The sequence below is a fragment of the Polypterus senegalus genome, chromosome 2 (assembly GCF_016835505.1).
Source record: "Polypterus senegalus isolate Bchr_013 chromosome 2, ASM1683550v1, whole genome shotgun sequence".
NCBI classification, from domain to species: Eukaryota; Metazoa; Chordata; class Cladistia; order Polypteriformes; family Polypteridae; genus Polypterus; species Polypterus senegalus.
This window is the reverse complement of record NC_053155.1, coordinates 39,089,124-39,095,891: the sequence shown is the minus strand read 5'-3', so window position 1 is coordinate 39,095,891 and position 6,768 is coordinate 39,089,124. Positions and strand designations below refer to the sequence as shown.

The 6,768-nt window shown below is 40.5% G+C and overlaps 1 protein-coding gene across 2 annotated transcripts in view; it reads left to right on the top strand.

The window, feature by feature from the left end:
* The first annotated feature begins 4,182 nt into the window (after positions 1–4,182).
* Positions 4,183–6,768, top strand: part of nlgn4xa (neuroligin 4 X-linked a) — a 607,526-nt gene continuing 604,940 nt past the window's right edge. For both annotated transcript variants that reach the window (XM_039743574.1, XM_039743573.1), the window contains exon 1: positions 4,183–4,514. The gene's annotated coding sequence lies outside the window, so the exon portion shown is untranslated. The remainder of the gene's footprint in view (positions 4,515–6,768) is intronic.

Genomic DNA, 6,768 nt, shown 5'->3' with positions numbered 1-6,768 from the left:
GCTTCTTTCTGGAACCTTCATGTGTATAGGTCATTTGGGAACCAAAAACGGTTCCTGTATGGCACACTTATTATTAAGAGTGTAATCGTCCTGGCAGATACTCTCAGGCTCCACTAGATTGGATGGAGAGCAGATGTTCTACATGGTTTAAGCCTCAACTTTGGTTGAGCCTCTCAAGGACAATCAGAGACCTGTCCTGAAGCCACTCCAGTATATACTGTTTGAATGCTTTGGGTCATGTTCATGTTGAAGGGTGAACCATTGCTCCGGTGTGAGATTACATTCACTCTGGAGCAGGTTTTCTTCAACGCATTTAGATGCGTTTACCTTTTCCTCAATTCTGACCAGTCTCACTATAATTCTGAAGCTGAGAAGCACACCCATGACATGATGCAAAACAGCGGCGAAGCACCCCATAGCATGATGCTGCCACCACCATGCTTCGCCACAGAGATTATACGGGTGATGAGCAGTACCTGTACTTTGTCAGATGTAGTGTTTTTGGAATTCTGCCCAAAGAGTTAAATTTTTCTGTCATCAGACCAAATGGTCTTTTTCCTCATGCTGTTAGAGCTCTTTAAACTGTCATGTGCCTTTTACTCAAGAGTGGCTTCTGTCTAGCCACTCTACCATAAATACCTGATTGATGGGGTGCTGCTGAGAGGGTCATCTTACCAACAGGTTCTTACATCACAGCAGAGGACCTCTGAAGCTCTGTTAGACTGACCAATGTGTTTTTGGTCATCTTCCTGACCAAGGCCCTTCAGGGTGGTTCCTATCTTCTTCCATTTCACAAAAGCCTCAAAGGACTCAAAGCTTTAGCAACAGTTTAACACCGTTGAACTCATCCATGCCTTCCTTGGACTCCGTGGCTTGGTTTTGGTCCTGACATGCAGTGTGAATTATCGGACCCTATATACAGAACTGTGTGGCTTTCTAAGTAATGTCCATTCAATACAATTCAGTTTGCCACAGATGGACTCCAGTGAAGTCCTTGACATGTCTCAAGGAGAATTAAAGCAAACAGGAGGCACCTGACCACAATTTAGACTCCCACAGAAAAAGGGTTTCAATACATTTATGAATGAGAGATTTCACTTTCTGACTTTTAACAAAAATTAGCAAAAATTTCTGAAAGCATGTTTTGCCTTTGTCATTATGGGTTATTGAGTGTAGATTGATGGGCAAAAATGGCAAATTTATCAATTTAAAATTAAATCTACAACACACTAACGCGTGCAGGAATAGAAGAGGTCTGAATAGTTTCTAAACCCACTGTAGTACTCGCCACTGAGTGCAAAGTTCTAGAAAATTTCCAAAACTGATAAAAGCAATAATTCTGTTTTAACTGCTAACACCAGACCAAGTTCATTTTTCATACCTCTCAAAGGGTAAAGATCACTTTTAATATCTTGGGGCAAGCCCAGAGTGCAGCATCTTTGCAAGGTTCAATCACAAGTAAAGCTATGACTGAAAAAAATAATGTGAAAAAAGCCCAAACAAAACAAAACTTAGAATAAAAAATTGCAGAGTTCAACTTACATACCCCTCTGATAATACACAGTATTAAAAATACATGAAAATTGAAAGTGAAAAAAGAAAAATGCCCCAGGAGGCTTTTCTGTTTTACATTACTTTTTCCTTTACATAAATATAATTGCATCTATTTCCTAATTTTTAGGGCTAGCTAAAATTAAGCCTGGCAATTGCAACCACTGAGGTTACTTGGACTCTTTTTTTTTTCATTTAACTGATCTCTTAATAACATTTAAGGTCAAAGGCGTGTAGATGGATTTTCCTTACCCACCTTTATCAGTGCAGTGCAGTCAAGTCATTAGGTCCTCTGTTTTTAATTCCTTTTATACTAGAGAGTCCAGTTACTTCTATTAGGGTTTAGTGTTCTTTACATTTTTAAAATACATTTTAGAACAGACTTACAGTGCAAAAGGAATAATTAGAAGGGTACATTACTGATGCCTAATAGTTCTGTACACTCTTAAAAGGGCCAAAGAAGTTCTTTAGAGCGATGCCATTTTTGGTACCCAAAAGAACTATGCACTTAAAGGTTCTAGAAAAAATCCACGACAAGCTCCGTAAATTAGCTATAAACCAATGATAATAATGTGGGGGTCCATGTTAATGCCAGTTTGGACTGGTCTTGGAACACAAAGAAACTGTACAAGAAAAGGCAGAGCAGGCTCTTCTTCCTTTGGAGACTGTGTTCCTTTAATGTGGGGAGTGACATCCTTCACATCGTCTACAGCTCTGTGATGGCCAGTGTGATTTTCTACACTGGGGTGTGCTGGGCTGGTAACATCACTTCAAGTGATGCACACCCAATCAATAAGCTAATTAAAAGGGCAGGCTCAGTTATAGGACACACTCTGGACCTCCTGGAGGTCATAGCAAAGGAGAGGATTAAAATAAAACGGAGTGCCAATATGAACAATGCAGCACATCTTCTCTCGGACAAACTAACACTGAGGACTTTCAGCCAACAAATTATTTAGTAAAAGTGTGTCAGGAACCCAAATGGGGGGCTCCTTAATACCAACAGCAGTATGCCTGCATAATGTACCACTTGACTGTAAGTGCCAAGTTAGGAGTTTTCTTTCTTTTAAAATTTTTCTTTTCTTTTTTTGTCATTCTCAGGTGTGTTCAGACCATAGTGTATAGTGTAATCTGTCTATCAATTTATGTGTTTATTTATTTGAAGAGATTGTGTAAAAAGCCAAATCTCCCACTAGGCACTAATAAAGTTCTATCTATCTAACTGATATCTAAACATTGATTTTCAAAGGAATCTTGCTGCATACAATAACGCAGAATGTAACGGTTCTTTGTCAAATAATGGTACTTCAAGAAAGCACACAACCCATTGCTTTGAAGAGTGTCTGGTTATGTTAAAGATTTCAGCCAATCTCTATATGATACAGCCTCAACCCTGGATGGGATGCCAGTCCATTGAAGATTTTTATATTTTATAATTGTTAAAGACTATAGTGGGCTGGCACCCTGCCTGGGATTTGTTCCTGCCTTGCGCCCTGTGTTGGCTGGAATTGGCTCCAGCAGACCTCCGTGACCCTGTGTTAGGATATAGCGGGTTGGAAAATGACTGACTGACTGATTGTTAAAGCCAGTCTGTGTTTGATATAGCCTCAGCCCTGGACGGGACGCCATGTATTTTATGAAAATATTGCTTACCGCATGTGATAACAATCAGTTTATAAGATGGATGTGTAAACCAATTAGTTGCAGTTGAATCTCAGTCGACGGGCTCACCAGAGATTTGAACCCGGGACCTTTTCGTTTTCCTGCGCACTCTGCTTCTGCCTTCCAAACTGGATTAATGTAATGGCCCTTTTTAAAAAAAAAATCTTCATCATCAGAAAGATCTGACAGCATTACCTGAGTTAAGTGATCTGCTAGTTTCTTTATATTGTGCCGAGGTCTTCAGGGCGATAAGCTCGTTCGTGCGTGGGTAGGTGGCTGGCTGGCTGGCTGGGTGGGTGTGTGGTTTTAATACGCACTTCTGCTTTGGAGGGGTGGGCGGAGAGAACTCGACAGAAACCCACAAATTAATCTAAAATGCTGATAAAATTGAAGATTAACATGCGGTTGGTGGAGGGTGCTGTGGGGGGGGGGTGGATGGATGGGGGGCGGAGGTTGGAAATGTGTGTGCTTGCTGCAGCAGAAAAGCTCCTTAGTCGTGGAAAATGGGAGTAATCTGGTTGCTAACGATGCAGCTGCCATTTACTTAATGTCAATATCAGATAAATAAAGAAGCTAGCTCGGGTGATTAAACGAGAGTAAATGTAAAAAAAACGCGAATTGTGAAGCTATACACCTAAATTAATAATGGTAATAGTTATAATAATAACTACACCAATATATGTGAGATCCACGTAGATGTGCGAGAAAGACCTTTACATTTCAAGCAGCGGATCCGCTCTCGGTTAATAGTGATGGAGCGGGATGCGGCAATTGGCTGCCGGCTTTGTAAAATTCATTCAGTTTAGTCCAATAGCAAAGGCACAGAAAGCGACTGGTACAGCCTGGGTTTCTCTCTCTCTCTCTCTCTCTCTTTCTCTCACCGCTCTCTACCCACACTCCCCCAAACCCCCAACTCTAATCTCCCGTTGCAGACCAGTCTCTCTCTCTCTCTCTCTCTCTCCCTTTCTCCCTCTCTGTGTGTCTCTCTCTATGAAAGCAATCAGAGCCCCAACAACTTGCAATTCCTCTGCAGTGAATCTAATGAATTTCGTTCATGAATGTAGGTCATTTACAAGCGAAAAGCAGCTATTCTTCTCAGGAGCTAAGTCTGGGGTGTAATTGCATTTCATTTGGACCGGGATATTGCATTGGATCTTCTTCCTTCTTCTTTTTTCCCCTTTCCTCCTTTTCAGGGGAGATGGAGTTTTAGATATTTGGTGTGATATTCGCCCCCTTTTTTGTATTTCTCGAAGTCCCTGGCTTCAAGTAGAGGAGTTAGATGTTGCAGATATACCGAGGAGGTAAGTACCGAAATCTGATTTTGGCTCGCTTTCAATGCTTTGGCTGAGAGCTCCGGCGGTTCAAACGCTAGCCGTTATCTTTATCTTTGCTCAATGTTAACACAGTCGCCTCTTTTTTTTTTTTTTTTTGCTTCTTTCATTTTCGATTTGATCAGCTTACCATTTTCAGCCCAATATGCCCCTGTACCCCCCTCCACACCACCATCATCATCACTACAACCTTCACTACCAGCACCACCTTTCCCCGTCCAGTATTTTTGGCAAAGTGCACAAAAATCCTCAGTCGGTGTCAATGAAAGCTACACATTATTGGATTCACTGAAATGGCTTTTATTCAGAAAGAGACACAGAATGTGTGTGTTCGTTTTCAAGTGTATGTATATATAGGTGTATACACATGTGTAGATCGGTGCAAATATACAATATTTGTTATACATTCAAATGCATATTTATATATATGTGCGTGTGTAAACGTATATGCATAGCGTGTAGTATGGAAAAAAGGCTACTTCTGGGCGCCCGTGTGGCTTATTTGATTTACTTGCCAAAGTATATCATAAAATAGCAATGCAATTAATGGTGTAATATATGAGCATTGCTTGGTGTTTTCTCAGCCTCCCATGGTTTATGTTGTTATTATTTTCTCTGAGCCGTTTCATTACTAAGTGTATAGACTGTTTTACCATTTGTTTGAACGTTCTTTTAGGGGGTGTACGTCTACACAATAGAATCATCAGTTCTTCTTACTCTTATAATTGAAATGTTTTATTTATTAGTTTCTATGACACATAACATTTCAAGCGAAAAAAGTTAGCCAATCCCTCTGTACTCGAACAGTTTTGCTGCACTTATACTGGCAAAATGGGTATGTGCGTAAAATCCTTAAAGGCTGTGCGATCCTCGAAGAAAACCTTGGCAGAGAAGTACATGCATATGTTAGAGCACATCGTTGATTCAGAGCGCCTAAAAACCTGAAATTATTTTTGATTAAAGGTTGGTAATGTCTGTTTAATTTTCCTATCTGTCTACACCTTGCAATCTGCAATCAGTTTTAAACACATTTCACCACCACACCGCTGGCTGTAATTAGGAACGCAGCATTCACCAAAACCAGGATGGGTTATTCTTCGAATTATTCTGGAATTCACCATGTATGAAACCAAACCAAAAAAGCTGTCCAACAGGCAGAGATTTAAAAAAGTGTTTATGCATTCACTTGTCTTAATGGCTGGCTTCAGTGTGACGTCTATTTTTTTCAAGGCTTGCAATGTACCGCGCGTACCGGGATCCCATTTGCGCATACGGAATCGGTGTGCCTTTAGATCCTACCCTTGTTGATGTTTGAACTTGAAAAGGAGTGCTGAAGCTCTTGGGTAATTAGTATTCGGCTCCCGTAGCACTGAGGTCAGAATGACCTGCTTCTAGGGCTGCGGCTGCGAACGTTATATTTTAGGATGCCCAGGATTCCCTTTTCCACATACTAATAATGTGCGCATCATTTTACAGCATTCTTACCGTGCTTGCCTGCATGTGTTACAATTAAATCGCCAAGCAGGTACTCGGCGCGTGTGTGCGCGTTTACTTTAATGGTGGATGATCGATCTGGTGTCGTCGTATGGGCACAGTGGATCGATTTTGCCATGCTTATTACGTTTTCTTTTCATGTTGTTACTGTTTTTCTTATAGAATCGTGTTTCTCCTTAGATCTTAAATTATCCCAAAGGCTTTATTATGCACAGGTTATTTGATGGACACGGCATAGCAACATCCCTGATGAATATAAAAGTATTTAATAATTTGTTTCAAGCAGATGGATAATCAATATAGGGGCTCTTGGACTGAGATTTTGTTAATCAAAAAACATATCATCTAATGATGTACGCTCTTTTCGCGACTGGTAAATTCAGAGTAAATCCACAAGGTGGTAGTATGAACACCTTACATACGAAGGTTTCTAAGATTTGTAAACTGGTTAAGTTGTTGCTTGGCAGATAGCAGGCAAAAAAAAAAAAAAAAGTGTGGTAGCGACGTAAAAGACAAATGGCTTTTATTCACGGCATTACATGTTAAGTGAATGGATGTTTAGCATGGACAGTAATACACAAGATTTACGTGCACTTTTTCTGTATTTAAAGGCTACATGCATTTATAAGGTGGCACAGTAGTAACACCCAGTAAGGAGACCACAGTTCACATCCCCGGTCCTCCCAGTGTGTAGTTTGAATATTCTCCCCATGTCTGCATGGGTTTCCTC